Below are 19,258 nucleotides of genomic sequence, written 5' to 3'. Positions count from 1 at the left end.
TTGACATTGGCTCAGGTCCTGTCTGCCCTCAATCCTGGAGACTGGATGGTAGCGTTAGACTTGCAGGACGCCTATTTCCACATCCTCGTCCTGCCAGCCTTCAGGCGTTACCTACGGTTCACGGTAGGCTACGAGTTTACCGTGCTCATTTTGGCCTTACCAGCGCCCCTCGGGTGTTCACTAAAGTGATGGCGGTGGTCGCAACTCATCTGCGCAGATATGGGGTTCCAGTCTTCCCCCTATCTCGACGACTGGCTGTTAAAGTCGAGCACGCCCCAGACTGTCATCTCCCACCTCCAGATTACAGCGGACCTCCTGCACTTGCTGGGGTTCACTCTCAACGTGCCAAAGTCACACCTGATTACATCTCAGAAGCTTCTTTTCAATGGAGCAGTTCTGCATACAGCGCAGTTTCAGGCTTATCCTCCTGAGCAGCGAGTCTGGGATATTCGGGTTGTGATACCGATGTTGTAGCCACTATCCTGGATTTCGGTGAGAATGACCCTGAGGCTGGTGGGCCTCATGGCCTCCTGCATCCTGCTGGTAGATCATGCCAGGTGGCATATGCGGGCTCTGCAGTGGGACCTGAAGTTCCAATGGGCACAGCATATGGGGAATCTCTCTGATTGCGTCCAGATCTAGGAGTGCACTGTAACCTATTGCAGTGGTGGCTAACGAACCAGGATTGGGTCAACGGCAGATCCCTTCCCCAACCAGAGTTCACAGTGGTGACAGATGTGTCACTCCTGGGATGGGGCTGCCACATGGGGGTGGAAGGGATTAGAGTCCTCTGGTCACCAGGCTCCACATCAACCTTCTGAAGCTCCGGCGATTCATCTTGCACTGAAGGCACTCCTACCTTCTGTCAGAGGAAGGGTGGTGCAGGTGTTCACGGACAACACCACCGCCATGTGGTACTGCAACAAACAGGGCAGCGTTGAGGCTCTTTGCCTGTGAATGTGGCTGGAGCATCAGGGCATGTCCCTTGTGGTTCAACACCTGGCCAGGGTGGACGAATCCAGCCGCCGGTACATGATGGATCACGAATGGTGTCTTCACTCGGAGGTTGTGCAAGGTCTCTTTCAGCGGTGTGCAGAGCCTTGGTTAGATCTGTTCTCCACCGAAGAGAACGCGCAATGTCGGCAGTTCTGCACGTTGGAATTTCCAAGGCGGCACTCGCTCGGTGACGCTTTTTGACGCGAGTGGAATTGCGGTCTTCTATACGCCTTTCTGTCTATACTTCTGCCCAGAGTGCTGAAGAAGATCAAGTGCGACCGGACCCAAGTCATTCTTGTAGCTTCGGATTGGGCACGAAGTGTCTGGTATCCCGAGCTCTTGAACATGGCCATCGATCCTTCGATCAGACTACCTCTTTGGGAGAATCTTCTGTTGCAGCAGCAGGGGACGGTTCTCCACTCGAACCTGTCCAGCCTCCACCTCCTTCTGTGGAGATTGAGCTGCGACAGTTGACAGCTTTCGACCTTCCTCCCAAAGTCTGTAATGTTATCATGGCAGCTAGGCGCCCTTCACCAAAACGGTATACGGTATACGCCTGTAGATGGAACAAATTTGTGGCATGATGCACATGAAAGGCTGTAAATCCCCTTTCTGCCCCTTTTTCAGAGGTTCTCCTCTTCATTTTTTCCTTGGCCCAGCAATACTCTGCTCTGGGCACTCTTAAAGGTTATCTTTTGCTCATTTCGGCTTTCTTTGCCTTCCTGATCAGCCTTCTCTTTTCATGTCCTCTATTGTAAATAGATTTCTTAAGGGCATTACTCACCTTTTCCCTCCTATTCCTTTCGTAATGCCCCAGTGGGACTTGAATCTGGTCTTGACTTACCTTATGTGTGCTCCTTTCGAGCCACTTCATAATTGTGCTCTCAAACTCTTGACGTTATAGACTGCTTTTCAGGTTGCCATCAACTCGTCTCGCAGGGTCAGTGAGCTATAGGCTGTCTTCTAAACCTCCTTTCCTTGCTGTCCTTCCAGGCAAGGTTGTCCTCCGAACTAGACCTTCTTTTCTTCCCAAAGTGATTACCTTTTCCACATAGGACAGCTATCACTTTGCACACTTTCTTCCCGCCCTCGCATCCTTCCAAGGAGGAGGAGAGACTCTACCGTCTGGATCCAAAACATGTGTTATCATTTTATCTGTATCACACAAAACCATTCTGGGTGGACATTCAACTCTTTTTTGGCTATGTGGGCGCCCAGAAAGGTCGGGCTGTAGGGAACTAATCCAGTACAGGGGGGGGGGGGACATATTCGTGTCATACTGGCCACGGACGCCATAACCCAGATAACGGATGAAGAACGGGCGTCGTTGGACGACTCACGACGACAGAGATCAAACACGCCATTCACCACTTGGCCAAAAACAAGGCCCCAGGTCACAATGGTTTCCCCATAGAACTGTATGCCACGCTCTCTCGACACTTAGTCCCACAGCTAGATGCAGTCTTTCAAGAAGCGTTGGAGGTAGGGCTACTCCCCCAGTCTATGCGGGAATATATATTGGTGACGTTTCCCAAGCCAGATCGAGACCCTCTACTCTGGACCTCAAGCCATCCAATCACTCTTCTGACCGCTGATTGCAAAATACTCGGGAGGATCCTAGCAGACAGGATTACAGAGGTACTCCCCAGACTAATACACTCTGACCAGTGCGGATTCGTCCCTGGGAGAAGCACCTCTCAAAATATACGCCAGCTGTTCCAGATCCAGGTCAGTGTGCGAGGCAGGTTCCCACATGTGGCATGCCTCGTGCTGGATCTCGAGAAAGCTTTCGATACCCTAGCATGACAGTATTTATTTGAGGTGTTCCAGCGGGTGGGTTTGGGTCCCCAATTCATAGCATACACTCGGCTATTGTATACCTGACTCACCACACGGGTCAGAATAGGCCGGCACATCTCACCCCCCATCTCGATCATGCGTGGAACGCGCCAGGTATACCCCCTGTCCCCGTCATATTTGCCATAGCCATGGAACTGCTGGCGATACGACTGCGAGAGCTGGTTGAGCACTGGGGTATACCACTGGGAGGCCGTACACATAGCGTATCCCTGTACTTGGAGGATCTTCTCATCTATGTCAGGGACATCACAGTAGACCTCACTACTCTCTGGACCACGCTCGCAGACTTTGAGGAAGCTGCAGGGTTGAAAGTGAACTGGAACAAGTCCTCCATCTACCCCCTACACCCGAATGCACCTCACCAAGAAATTGAGTTAGGTGACACCACACTAGCATTGACGGGGGATGCCCCACGATACTTGGGTGTCAGACTCTATCACACAACCCAGGACCTCCTGGAAGACAACCACTACCGAGCCCTCCGAGGACTCAAAAGCCAAATCAACTTCTGGCGGACTCTACCTCTAGCCCCAATAGGAATGGTAGCACTACCAAAAATTATCATGGTACCCCGGCTCCTTTACTATTTCGCCAACGTCCCGGTCATCCCAACGCGCTCTTTTTTTTCAAGAGCTCAACTCATTACTAATCTCCTTGATCTGGGGTAAGGGCCGGCGCAGAGTGGCCCTATCAACCCTACAATTGCCACGAGATGGGGGAGGGCTGGGCGCCCTGTCCTTCGAAGCTTATTTTCTCGCAGCGAAAGGAGCGACGACCGAGGAAGATTTACTCAGGCAGGAAGAAGCACGCGGTGTACGATGAAACCCCATATCACTGGACTGGGCTATGATCCTCCATAACTTCATACAAACACAGGCTACCCACAGGCCACCCAGGAGGAACCAGGACCCAACGCACTTCGGCCCTCACAAACCCCCCCCACCCCCCGCACTAGCTCACCTCTCAAGCCACCCCCGGTAGACCAGACCACTCCACCAGCAATGACGGGAACCATTTCCCGTAGATAACGGACCAAACTGGAGCGACACCCCCCTTCTCCCCTCCGCCCCCCCCCCCCCACACATCTCTTCCCGAGTTATATACTCCCAGTTCGGTTATGAACATGGATTACCCCCTCTGCACTACCACATACCGACAATAACGGTCTGGTAATTGTCATAAGGGAACGGGTGACACAGTAGCCCTCTCGTTGTCCCCTGCAGGTATGTCTCCAGTATACCAAACATAAGCAGAGCGACACATCCCCCCCCCCCCCCCCCCATCAACGGACACGCAGCTATCCCGAGGAAGATTTACTCAGGCAGGAAGAAGCACGCGGTGTGCGATGAAACCCCATATCACAGGACTGGGCTATGATCCTCCATAACTTCATACAAACACAGGCTACGCAGGAGGAACAAGGACCCAATGCACTTCGGCCCTCACAAACCCCCCCACCCCCCGCACTAGCTCACCTCTCAAGCCACCCCCGGTAGACCAGTCCACTCCACCAGCAATGACGGGAACCATTTCCCGTAGATACAGACCAAACTGGAGCGACGCCCCCTACCCCCCTTCTCCCCTCCGCCCCCCCCCCACATCTCTTCCCGAGTTATATACTCCCAGTTCGGTTATGAACATGGATTACCCCCTCTGCACTACCACATACCGACAATAACGGTCTGGTAATTGTCATAAGGGAACGGGTGACACAGTAGCCCTCTCGTTGTCCCCTGCAGGTATGTTTCCAGTATACCAAACATAAGCAGAGCGGCACATCCCCCCCGCCCCCCCCCCATCAACGGACACGCAGCTATCCCCTGTTGAAATGTTGATGCCTGATGTACTACATTGAAAAATGTACCTGATTGTTGTGTAACACGTATGATAACTTAAAAAAAAAAATCCAATAAAAAGGTTTTCCAAAAAAAGGTCGTCCTTTGCAATTAAAATGTGCTATTCCTTGGCGAAAAAAGAACCTCCGATAGAACTGCACACCCATTCCACCAGGGCGAAGGCAGCCACTACTGCTTTGTGACATGGAGCCTCCCTCAGTGACATCTGTCAGGCAGCCACATGAGCATCACTGCAGACGTTCACTAAACATTACTGCCTAGATAGTGTAGTCCTGAGAGACGACTTCTAAGGCAGTTCAGTTCTCCAGGACTTTCTGGTGGGGGGGGGGGGGGGGTTGAAATTGCTGGGGTATCTATTCTAAGGTAAGGAATCTATAACTAATGGTCTCTTTCAGACAAGTTACTTACCTTCGGTAATGATATAGCTGTAAGAGACATATATTAGTTATAGATTCCTTACCGCCCCACCCATCCTCCCCGTTCTGCGAAATGACTTCTAGAGTAAAGGACTCCCTTTCAGGGCCCTAGTTTTGTGCACCTGTGGTCAGTGTCTTGAATGGCTCTGCTCTTCTGGCGTGGAATGTGGTGTAAAAGAACTGACTTCACCGCGCAAGGGCAGCATCTCAGTAGATCCCACGACGTCATTCCAGCCATCACGACGCCAACGACGAATGAGGAGAAGACTAACACCACCTACTGACTTACAGGGGTACTGCTGAGAATAAATTCTCCGGATCCAGTCTGACGCCTGGGGGTAGTTCTAAGGTAAGGAATCTATATCTAATATAGGTCTCTTACAGATGTATTGTTACCGAAGGTAAGTAACTTGTTCTACAGTAGTAATGAGGGGACAAGCCTATCATTTGATCAACTCTGAGCAGAAAAGTAGCAGAGTACTAAGGTAGAAAAATAGGGAAATAGAAAATCAATATACTCCAACTTGATGTACTTTTGCAAAAGGCAGTAGGAGAGTAGGTTCATAAAAAGATGTTTTATGTATAATTTTTCACTACATCACCCATCCTGAGAGCAGCAGTGAGTCACACATCCACCCTCTATATTTGCTTTCAAAGGGGAGCTCCAGGATTCACTCCATTTTAACTTACCACTCGGACCCCTGAATAAACACAGGTTCTGGGTACCGTTCGGCAATTTTAAAACACCCACTCACTTTCTTCCCTAGGCCCACACACCCGCATGCACAACTGCGGCGTCTCCTTAAAAGATCTGCGCTAAAGAGCCCTCTTGCGGGGCCCGTGAGGGACTGCAGCACCACCCACACGAGGCGCAACGCCCGATGATGAAGCATGACTCTCGCAAGGGTGTGTGAGGGCAGTATATCCAAAAGGAGGAATTCCCCCTCCACATTTAGAGATCCAACCTATTGAGAGTCTGACCACCTAGTATCTTTCTCTTTTACGAACCATAATTTGGTTTATACTTTTCTGAGATCTGAGGAACTGTTACCCCCCAGTGTATACTCATAAAAAGATAGTACAGAATGGGACTGTAACATTAGTTTATTAATTGTTCAAACAGAGGAGTTTATTGCCATAAATGGTATTAATGCCCTCAAGTTGTCAGGTAGGGAGTTCCAGGCTGAGGCTATCACTGTAAAGCCCCCGTTCCTGACTGACACAGCTTTGAACTCAGGGGCTTAAGTGGAAGTTAGTCCTTCTCAGATTTTTAGAACCACCTGCAGAGTTAAGGAGTTCAGTTAGGTAAGGAGAACTGTTTTAATGTAGAATGAGGATGTCGAGTTCAAATGTGATCTAGGCTGAGTTGGGAAGCAAGTGATTGGCTTGGATAATGGGTGCATCTACCACTGTTTAGAGAAGGTAATTTAGGACTAGGTGCTGGATTTTTTTAGTTGATGGAGATGTAAATTTGTTGGTTTTCGCTATCTCATTTATGGAATGAAGCATTGTGTCCTTTGTTGATACCAAAATCCAGTGCTTTAGCAGGTGAGACTAGTGAGGAGGAGAAGTCTTTCAGGCTGTGTGAATTGATGAGTGTGATAAGATCCGGAGATCAAAAGTAGAACATGAGACTGAATCTCAAGTTGAGGGGGCCTTGGGGCTAACCTATCTAGAGAAAGTGACTAATTGTGTGCCATTTGCAATCATTTGCTGGGATTTCTGATGACTGCAAACTAAGTAAGGTAAGTTTTGAACAAGACTTGCAGAAGAAACGCATACATCGTGGAACCTTTCATGGCTATATCATAATGATTGTAAAGATCAAAATTGAGCTCATCTAGAGAAACATCCAAGATGATAGAACATTTCTAAAGAATGAAAAATACGATCATGTGGTTGACTCTGTCAAATGCCCCACACTGGGTCAAGCGAAATGGAGATAGTAAGCTGCCATTTATTCATGGTCCAGAATGTATTCCCTGGTGCTTAAGAGTAGACCATTTGCCATGCTGTGATCAAAAGCTGAGTAATGAAGATGCTGTTGCTCTTGATTATGTTTGATGTGTTTTCCTAGTGGTGCACGAAAGATTAGTGATGGGCAGGCATTTGTCTAGGCAGATCAGATCCTCTTTTTGAAGGTGAAAAAGAATTTGCAAGCTTAAAAGCCATTGAACTATGCTCTTTACAAAGTATGTACTAATTACAAGGAGGGTAGGTGGTTCCACTTGGAGATATCGGAATGTGGACATTTGTTTCTTGAGAAGGCTTGTGTGTTTGAAGAAAGTGGCCTGCAGATGGTTGCAGAGATATGTGAAGGGTACTCACTCAGGAGCCCCCACGGACCCCTGCCCCCGCACATTTTCCTCAGAGCTGCCACCGCCATAGCACCCTTGCTACGACGCACCATCAACGCCTCCTCCGAATCCGGCTCTTTCCCCGACGACTGGAAGCGCGCAGAAGTCAAGCCCCTCCTCAAAAAACCCTCTGCAAACCCTACAGAACTGAAGACCTACCGACCCATCTCTCTTATTCCCTTTACAGCCAAAGTAGCAGAGAAGATCGTCAATGCCCAGCTAACAAACTTTATCGAAGAGAACACCTTCCTCGACCCCTCCTAATTCGTATTCCGCAGCAACCACAGCACCGAGACCACCCTTCTCGTCGTGCCACAGACGACATCCGCACACTTCTAGACCAAGGCCACACCGCAGCCCTCATCCTACTTGACGTCTCCGTAGCCTTCGACACCGTCTCTTACCACACTCTTGTAGCCAGACACCACGACGCAGGAATAAATGGAACGGCCTTTACAAGGTTTAACAAAACAAAGTATTCAGTGCACCACCTTGTGAACAATGTCACAAAATTATACAATTCTGCATCCAAGGTTGTTCTTCAAATCATCCTTTTTATTTAGTTACAATTTAATTTAAACATATCAAAAAACCTTTTGTTGAGTAGACCAGCCAACGCGTTGCGTTCCAAAAAGTTGGGCTTCTTCAGGACTGTGGGGTAACAAATATATACATATATCAGTACAATAAGAACATTTAAAAGACACAACCTGTACAATACGACCAAAAAACGATTACATTGCGACAGGACTAGCTATACATGTATATATATATATTGTTGGAAGAAGTGCTTCACAAAGACCTTATTCCATGTAAACATTCAGTGTAAACAGTACAACATATAAAATTGAGGATGTCTACCATGAGTCACTTACGGAATGGGAGGATAATCTCCTCGATTTATCATTCACTATGATGCGTATATTAATTAAACATGCGGAGAAGAAGGACAGTAAATTATAGTCGGAAATTGAGGAGTTAGAAAAGAGAGTGCAGCCTCAGAATTGAAAGAAACAGTAAAGAAAAATGATGACATCCTAGATAAGAGACTAGAGGATTATCAAATTTATTTGCGGGACAATAGGGCTAAAAAAACCAGATATAGAGATGGGGGGATCTATACATTTGCTCGTAGGTATGATAACCTAAAAGTACCGGGGAAGGATAAGAAAACCCGGGAGGAGACATCTGAATTGACACCCACGAGCAGCATTAGTTCCTTGTCGTCAGTGGCAAGCTCAGTCCCTACGGAGGAAACACCAGTTACATCCGATACAGACAATCAGTCTACATTTTCAGTAGAGATGGAGAGATTAAGACTGGGAGTCAAAACTATGAGCAAAGTGAGAAAAGAACAAAAACATGACGGGGAGGAGAAGATGGAAAGAATACAAACAAAAACAAGAGAGTAAGGAACGAGACCATTGCCATGATGACCAGGTCCAAAAAGAACTAGAACAGTCCACAACAGAGGAAGACACTGAGAGTACCACACAGGAGCTAATAATTGTAAACCTTTCAGACAGAGATTTGTCCGAATCTGATTTATCTGTATTGAGTAAGGGTTAGAGGTTTTGCCTGACCTAATATGGCAATGATGTTGATATATTTGTTGATTTATACAAATTTGTACGCTTATTAAAGCTAAAAGATCATTTTATCCGCAATCCGTCTTTGTCTGTTCAAAATATTGGGGATTGTATACCACCCACTCATACAGTTTCAGATTTACATGTGCCACAGTTGATGTTATCATTACAGGATGACACACCAATGGATGTAAATTTATTAAAAGCTGAATTGATTATATCTGAATGTGAGAATTGATAGCGGTTTGGAGACTTGCTCCAAATTCACCCCAGTGGGAACACACCCGAACATTGGCATATTTAGAGAAAGGGTTGCCAAGGGGTTTTACAAACTCTTGGAATGTTCCATCCCCCTAATAATGTCACATATAATCTGGCAGTGGAAGAAAACAAGGCACTGATGGAACTTCCATTGTGATCAGGGAAGCAGATAAGGGGGGCAATGTTGTGGTGATGGGCAGGACGGCGTACATGCAAGAAATTGACCACCAACTGGCAGACACGACTTGCTATACAAAAGTGTCAGGGAACCCAACAAAAGCACACAGCAGTCACATTAGCATGAGACTGGTCGAATGGCGAGAGAGTTGCCTGATAAGTTAGGACGAATGTTATTACCTCATAGTTAGAGTACTCTCTTTCCCATGTATATACGTACTCCCCTAAATACACAAGGGGGACCCTTTCTACCCGGACGACCAATGATCTCAGGGGTTAAATCTCCCACAAAGAGACTGTCTGAATACGTGGACAAATTGCTGCAAACCTTGGTCCAAAACCTGCCGGCCTATATTAAGGACAGCAAGGATATACTCAACAAATTTGAGGGACTGGTGTGGTCTGAAAACTTGTTGTTTGTCACCATGTATGTGACCAGTCTTTATACATGCATCAAAAAAGAGTTTGGTGTCAGGGCCCTGAAATTTTTTCTACGAAAGAGAACTGCTGACCATTACATGCACAATGAGGTGCTTATGGAAATGACAGACAACATATTATCCCAAAATTTCTTCTTGTATAACAACCAATGGTACCACCAGGTGCAGTGCACCGTAATGGGTTCTAGGTTTGCTCCCGCTTATGCCGGACTCTTTATGGGCTGGTATGAGCGGGAGCATGCCTGGGGACACCGGGCTGCCAACTAGACGGAATATATTATTTTCTGGGACAGGTACATCGATTATGTTATTATGCTCTGGGATGGACCTGTCACCAAACAACTGGAATACCATGCATTCTTAAATGATAATCCCTATAATGTATGCTTTACCATGAACTACAGTAGGGATCATATTAATTTCTTGGACGTTGATTTCTATGTCCAATATAACTGCAAACAAAGCACCATTTACCGTAAGACCACTGCCTGTAATAGCACTTTACATTCTCACAGTGCACACCCCAAAAATGTGGTTAATAACATCACCTACGGAGAAATGATGCACATAAGGAGGAATTGTAGCTCTGATGATACATTTGCCAAGAATATCCAGAAGACCAAACAACGCTTTCTGGCAAGGGGATATCTTCCATGAACTCTAGACAAGGCAGGGAGGAGGATTAATAAAGTACCCAGAGAAACCACCCTGACAGCGAAATCTCCTAGAAAAACAAAGTCTGTCCCGGTTTCCTTCAATACGCAATAGAACATTAGGAGTGGCATAGTGTACAATGTTCGGAGAAAGCACTGGCACCTCCTCACGGACATACCTAGTTTGAAGGAGACCATAGCTCCGAGACCTAGAGTCACGTATAGAAGGGGAAGAAATCTGAGAAATTGGCTTTGTCCCGGTTACATCACTACACCGAGGGCAGAAACCTGGTTGTCTCATATTACAAACGGGGTTTTACACCTGCAGGAATTGTAATGTATGCAGAATAGAGAAGGATAAAACCAAGACATTCAGTTTCAATACCGGCAGGGTACATAACATCAACCACCTGATCAATTGTAAGACAAAATATGTTACTTACACTTTGGGTTGCACTTAAAATCTACGTGGGCAGCACTATTAGGCCACTAAAAATGAGAATAGAAGAACACACACGTGCAATTCGAAATGGTGATCTCAAATACCCCTCGCTTTCCACATGCAGGAAAATCATGCTACTAGCAGTGATATTTGGTTTATGGGAATTGACCACATACTGACTAACCTCAGAGGGGGGATAGGGAGACAAAATGAGGTAGGCTGTATCTGTAAACTACGCAGTGTGGAGTATGGTCATAATAGTGATGAGGAGCTACATTACTTCCTGTAAAGATAGGCCCATTACTAATTTTCCCTTTTTTATTTATTGTTCTCTGTTGGATGACATACATAAATAGATGTTACATATACCCCCATGCATGAAACACTCCTGTCTATCAACTCTCCTGAATGTTTATGCATGGCTGTCAGTTGGCTTGTATATATGTAACACTGATCAGTTAGTGTTACCCTCCACTCTTTTTGTTGACAATATGGATGGAAGAAGATTCATAGCTCATTTATGCTTATAAAATGTACACATTGACTGGAAAAGGAAGCAATCGATTTTTCCTCATGGCAAATTTTGTTGTGTATTTTGTATTGTGATTGTATATATGGTTATGTACTCTTTCCTTGTTGAGTGTTCCTCTCCATTTACTTACATCCTCCGCCCATCTTCTATCCTCCTTTCTGTCCCCTCTGTTGTATACATTTCTACCCTAAATACTTGAGATCCACCATATGTTGCGACCCATGGACTGTTCATGGGTTTTTATTAACTTTTCTTTCTGCATGCACATCACCGTAGCAATGTAGTTGCTGATTTCTCATGACCTATTTTATCCTCATCAGGAGACCTATATTAATTTATTGGACGTTTTGGATCCATCTTGGATATATTATGGGTGCAAATAACATTCGCAATATTTTATAGATGGCGCCCATTGTAATTGCAATATTCTAATCGTTGATCCCCATTTGGCCATACTACATATCTAATTGGTCATTTTAGTTTTTCACATGCTGCTTGATATTTTGGCCTTGTCAGAAATTATACAATTACCGACAGTAACTGCGTTTATTGTGAGGTCTTAGGGGATCGCATGTTATAAAAACACGGTGACAACAATCTAAATATGGCGGCCACTGTAGCATGCCGTGGTATTTTTAGGAATTCCTTCTGGATTCACCACGGGGGCCAAAGGATTTATTCAGACTTTACAAAAATGGCGCTTATTGAAATTATCGTATTTTATGCCCAATACGTTTAGTGGGCTCAACTTAGGACCCTTTGCCATCCGACACTTTGAATTTGAAATTATTCATTATTGATCATCGCTTATCATGGCATCTTTGTGAGGTTATATTGGCACTTCCATTGGAAGTATAAGAAGTTAACCATTCAAACATGGCAGCCATTATATTACATCGCGGGATGGCTCGTGTGTCTCCCGAAATGGGACACACCTACCTCACAGCTGTTTCAGGTTTTGATATTGAACGCGGGCTACATATACGGTCAGGGCCCGGGCAGTCAGTTCTTTTCTAACCTGATTACGGAAGGAGATGACGCGGCGCTTGTGTTTCCACACTTAACATGGTAGGTTTGAGCTTCGTCCAGATACCGGGGGGTGTTTTTTCTATTTTGCGTAGGTCCAGTAAGGAAGGGATGTTAGTTCTTTTATCCTTTACGGTCCTGATGTGCTTATTTAGGTTTATTTCTTTTTACTCTTGTTAGTATAGTACACTTGGGGACTGATTTTATAATTCTTTGGATTGTAAAATATACAGTAGCATGAGCATACTGTTTATAAGCTGCTATTTGTTATATGCTGATATTTCACGGCATATTGTCACCTTAAAAAGGGTAACTGAATGTGCCACATGTAATATATATATTTTTTACCTCTTATGTACAGGTGTGGAACTGTTGATTGCATCTGCTTTGGTGCACCTTAATTGTGTGTGACCAGATAAATCTCTATATGTGGACGTACTTGGGACGTAAGGTATCATTTCATAAGACATAACATATCTCATTTATTTTAAGTGAGTACCACACAATGGTTTAGATACTCCCACTTGCACTATACCTACACACATATATGTTCCATGAGTACTGAGATACATCTTTCTCCTTTCTGTTCATACAGAACATATACAAGGTGATCAAGCTGTCTACTCTACAGACATATCCATATGCTTATTATACCATTTAATCACAGATATTTTGAAGCCATATGTTAGGAGCACCTCACGCATGTTGGGTAGTAGTAATTTGCCCCTTGTATGGGGCTCTTGTTATCCTTTAGGGTTCTTATTTGTGCTACTGCTATTGCTTGCTATTCTTTTTATTGTTACTGTTCTCTGGTGTATAGATTTCTTCCTTTCTAAGACTTATTCCCTCGCTCTCTTTCCCCTCTACCCTTAAAGCATTGTTCAACTGTTTGGGAGCACTCTAAACTCCCCTTCAGACTTTTTATCAAATTAATTTCCCAGATGGGGAGTATTACAGTGTCTCAAACCATATGGTATTCACATGAACTTGGATCTTAATTCTCAATATATTTGTGTCTGTTTTTCTTTTCTTTTTCTTTTTTAAAGTTTGTCTTGGTAGGTCAATTTTATATGTTGTACTGTTTACACTAAATGTTGACTTGAAATAATGTCTTTGTGAAGCACTTCTTCCAACAATATACTAGTCCTGTCGCAATGTAATTGTTTTTTGTTTATATTGTATAGGTTGTGTCTTTTAAATGTTTTTTAAATGTTCTTATTGTACTGATATATGTATATATTTGTTACCCCACAGCCCTGAAGAAGTCCAACTTTTTGGGACGAAACGAGTTGGCTGATCTACTCAACAAAACGTTTTTTGATATGTTTAAATTAAATTGTAACTAAATAAAAAGGATAATTTGAAGAACAACCTTGGACGCAGAATCGTGTACTTTTGTGACATTGTTCATAAGGTGGTGCACCGAATACTTTGTTTTGGTAAACCTTGTTAAGTTCAGTTGTGGACTGCATGGTGACAGTGGGTGCTTACGTTGTGTGCACACGCATTTGAGGCATTCCCCATTGTTCGTTTATATAAATGTGGGGATAGCAGGTTACGTGCTAGCTTCTACAGGGTTCCTCTGTTAATGACTGTATATACATGGAACGGCCCTTGACTGGCTCCACTCCTTCGCTGGCAGATCCCAAAGGATCAGACTCCTGCCTTTCCTCTCCGAACCAATAGCGATCACCTGCAGAGTACCACAAGGATCATCGCTCAGCCCCACGTTCTTCAACATCTATCTGGCGCCCCTCGCCGCCATCGTCAGACAACATGGACTCCGCATCGTATCCTGTGCCGACAACACCCAGCTCATCCTCTTCCTCACGAAGAACCCCGAAACCACCAGACTCAGCTTCCAAGAAGGAATGAAAGACGTCGCAGCTTGGATGAGCAGCAGCTGTCTGAAGCTCTACTCAGAGAAGACCGAAGTCCTCATCCTTGGACCCACCCCAGCAGCTTCGGACAACTCCTGGTGGCCCCTTACCGTCTACAACCCAACCCAACCCACCCCCACGGACCACGCCCGGAACCTCGGCATCATACTCAACTACTCCCTCACCATGACCCGACAGATCAACGCCGTCGCTTCCACCTGCTTCAACACTCTCCGTAAGACCTTCAAGTGGATCCCCCCCGAAGCCACGCACTCATAACAAGCAGACTGGACTACCGAAATGCCCTCTATGCTGGAATCAACAATCCCTGCTACGAAAACTCCAGACCATCCAAAACACCGCGGCCAGACTCGTTCTCAGCACCCCACAACATGAGCACATCACTCAACACCTGCGAGATCTCCACTGGCTCCCCGTCGAAAAAAGTCACCTTCAAGCTACTCACCCACGCCTACAAATCCCTCCACAATACCGGACCCAAATACCTCAACAAAAGAGTCTCCTCCGACGTACCCAAAAGAAACCTCCACTCCTTCCGACCTCACCCTAGCAGAGATCCCGCGCATCTGCAGAACCAGAGCGGGTGGAAGAGCCTTCTACACCGCGGCCAGAACCTGGAACGAGCTCCCAATCAACATCAGACGCTCCCCTACTCTGCACACCTTCAGGAAGAGACTCAAGACCTGGCTGTTTGTCTGAACCGGCGCTCCCCTCTATCCCCCCCCCCTTTCCTCCCTCCCCCTGCCCCCAGCGCCTTGAGACCCTTACGGGTGAGTAGCGCGCTCTAAACTCCCTGCGTTATTGATTGATACTTGAGGGTTATAGCAGACCGGTTAGGCTAGTATGCTCTAAAATTTGAAGACTATGTCTGTGTATTTCCCATGGATGTAAAACTGTCTCTTTGCAATAGTAATTGCTCTTTTCCATCTCTTTATAATAATCATTAATCCTTCCCATCAGTTCAGTTTCTTCAGTCTTGTTCTAGATGTCTGAATCAACTCTTGAATTCTGCAAATTAATGAACCATCTACAATCATGACAAGTCAGAGCTGGCTACATTCTAGTTGAGTAATGCTTCAGTGAATCGGTAATTGATGATCTTTACTGTATGTGCATTGGAGGTCACTTTGTCGTATGGCATGACGTAGGCTTGCCGTCTCTTGTATTTGGGAACATTTGAAATGAGAGAAGGAAATGGTCTGAACAGGCGACTATCGATGAAATATCTGGATGATGGGACAGGCAAAACCTTCTTCATTTAGGTTGTCCACTATGAGAGCAAGGTGAAAATCATGGTACCCAGTGCAATGTGTTGGAATCTCTCTCTGACAATATAGTAGAGAGAAGGACGTGAGAGGTTCTTAAAAGGAAAATTGAACATCTGCCACAAGAACTGTTTTATTCGGGACATGATCTCAATGTCCTTAGGGGTTTGTTCCAAATCTGGGAGCCTGTGACAAACTGGACCCTTCCAAAGGGAAACGCATGGACTATATAGACTGGTGGGCCGCTACACCCCTCTCTCTCCCTCTTGTTTCTTCTCGACAGGACGATTGGACTACAGATCCCAGAGGCCCCTCCAGCCTTGACGACTATCGGGAGGAAGGCGTCTCTGAATGAGGAATCCCGAACTACGAGACCCCGCCCACTAACGTCCCCTCTTTCGGAGCATTAAGGAAGTGGGATTCCCAGAAGGAGGTGTGTCGATACACCGGCGAAAGACGAGACTGGTGAGGAGAGAGCAGCGTTCTACGGAGGAATCGGAATCTCGAGGAAGGAAGCAGACCGTGTGGCCGTGTCACCAGGAGCCCGGTGGAGCCAGGAGGCCAACGAGCCCGCGATTCGCCCAGCCACGCTCCAGGAGGAGCGTGGCTTTCACAGGTACGCAAGCGCTTCACGGGTTGGATCGGGAGGAGGGATAGCGTACCCCAATAGCCTTTGAAGCCACGTTCCTTTTTTTTTCTTTTTTTTGTTTGTTGTTTTTCCCTCTACACCTTCACCTAAGCACTTCACTGACTGCCCTAAGATAGGAGTGTGTCACGGTTGATGTGGTGTCCCATCACAACCCTCCCCTTTTAGGCATAAAACGGACCGATCCCTCACATCAGCTTTTCTTTCTTTGTGTTTCCCGCCGCACAATCACGGAGCCCCCGGGGACCTGACGCCAGACGAGGAGGGAGCTGATAAGAAGAGAGACCGGGAGAGAACGGACGACTATCCACCAAGCCGCTACAGCCCCATATACCCCAGAAAGACTGGCGTCAAGGAGGAAACATGTGCTAAGTTCAATAAAGCCCTCTTTAACGCAGCCTGGTTGCCGTTCCGTTCCTTTAACCACGCAACAGAGCCGTAATTGTAGGCTGTGGTGCTTTTCTTAGAACGTTACAACAAACAAATGATGGACGGATTTGTTGTTTGTGCTTTTCTTAGAACCCATATAGGCCAAAATTGTAACTATAGAGCACTTGATGTTTATCAATTTCTCGAACAAATGCGTCTGCATCTCCTAGTTACGCTGTGCCTCGCTGAAGGTATATTTGTGTTCTATAAACTAAAACTCTACTACTAACCAGGAGGTGACACAACTCTTTTTCTAATTAAAGGACTAAGATGAAACTTCCCTAATTTCATGGTTATCATGCTGTGTGGACGACTCACATCTGAATTATATCTAGACACTTAAGTGCTGAAATTAGACGAAATGGGCTCTGGTAATTACAGACTCCCTGCATTTCATCTTTATTTCTGTCAATAATTTAATTGTGGTAATTGAAGTCAATTATTGCACTTCATGTATCATTTCAGATTATCCACACTGGCCAGAGCACATTTAATAGTGTCAAGAATGGACTTCGAACAGATGGTGTATCATTCTGCTTTTAGTAGATTGCTTCCATTTAAATGCATTAGGGACTATGTTACATCTGAAATGTACCCTCAATCATCAGGTCTCATAGAGTTCTTTATCACCTCTGTGCATTCTTCAAAGAATCGGATCACTTTTTTGCTACTTTTTAGGTCTCACTTGCCAGACCGCTTTTAGCTGTCTGTAGGTGAGAGCCTTTTATGGACCGTACTAAAAAAATTGTGGACTTCGAAATATTTCCACTACTTACCATTGTTTGGCTTCCTTGTCATTCTCATGTTATTACTTCTTATTCAGTGCCTTACTTTTCTTGTATTTGTTCATCCCCTGCACCATATCCTCTTCGCCATCCTTTTGATTGACTAACTTGTATCTTTACAATACTCGCAGTTAGTAAACTACTTTTTTCTTTTTCTTTAAGCAATCCATGAGAGTGCATGTGTTTTCAAAAGATCTTGCTCATTTGCCATTTCCTCCCTACCAGTTCCCCTCACCCCAAGGTTGCTTCGTCCCCCCCCACCAGATATCTCCCATGTATGCTGCATTTTAGTCAACTCGTTCTCCACCAGCTCCATGTCGCTCCCACTTTCCTCCCAGCCAGTCAATTGCTAACTCTGGCTTTATTTATATTTTTAGAAATTTCCCCTGCGACCCGTTCATTGTTCCCCCCCCCACTCTAATTTGCTACCCTTCCACCTGCTCCTTCATTACTATCCAGCCAATAATTCTAAAAAATATGTAACTTTTCAAGAGTCTGGCAGTTATCATTTGATGCTGGGCTGCTCTATTAAACATTTACTTTAAAGAAGGTTTAAAAAAGAAATTGGGTTTAGATTTTTTTACTTACTGATCCAAGTGGTGTCCACCATCTTGTATCGGTAAATTTAAAAAAAGGGCACCAATGCCAATCAGTAGGCAGGCAAATGTGCGCATACACTCTCATAACGCAGTGCCAATAGTGTCATGAGACATTTTCTTTTGCCGGTGCTGCACAGTCGCACATTGTACAGCAAGTAATATTTTGGCACTAGTGCTCTCTGCATGCCAGACCCTGCTGGGCATTATCAATCTTGAAAAATAAAATATTTACTTCTTTTGAATCATCAAAAAGAACTGATCCTTCGAAGTCTTAATGCCAGACACTGCTGAGTGAACTGCTGTTACAATCCATCCTACTCCATCTTGGACTCAGTGGCTAGTTGCTGCCAGGAACCCTGAGTTCTAATACCCGCCTTCTTCACTTCCTCACACTGAGATCCTAGGCTTAGCTCTCTGTCTCTGTAGACTACCTTTCAAAAACAAAAATGGGAGCGCTTAAACTTGACTGACTTCCATTATTAGGCAACATCATCATGAGGTCTGCTTTTCTCAAAGATCATTGAGGGAGGGTGCAGCACCTATGTTTTCAGTCTTACCTTTCTTGTTAAACCTGGCCAGGTTAAATTGTTTAAACAAACCTATACATTGCTCCAATCACACCTTCGACTAAGGATCAGCTCCCATCAGCAAGGCCCTTACTCCATCTTCAACACCTCCAACTATTCTGCCACCTTTCTGGAATCCTGGAAACAAGCATCCATCAACGCCCTGCTGAAGAAACCCTCAGTCGACCCAATCAAACTAGCCAACTACCTACCGATATTCCTCTTTCCATGCTCAGCCAAAGATCTGGAGAAAGCCATTAACAGATGCCTCTAGGACCACCTTGCTTCAGACTTAACCACAGCACTGAGACCAACCTCATCGTAGCAACAGATGACATCCGGATAATCCTTGGATAAAAAGGAAACTACAGCCATCATCCTTCTAGAACTCTCTGCTGCCTTCAACACTATCTCCCATCCCTTTCTGATCAGGTGACTCCATGACCTGGGCATTCAAGGGCG

The sequence above is a fragment of the Triturus cristatus genome, chromosome 3_1 (assembly GCF_964204655.1).
Source record: "Triturus cristatus chromosome 3_1, aTriCri1.1, whole genome shotgun sequence".
NCBI lineage: Eukaryota > Metazoa > Chordata > Amphibia > Caudata > Salamandridae > Triturus > Triturus cristatus.
This window is presented reverse-complemented; position numbering follows the sequence as displayed.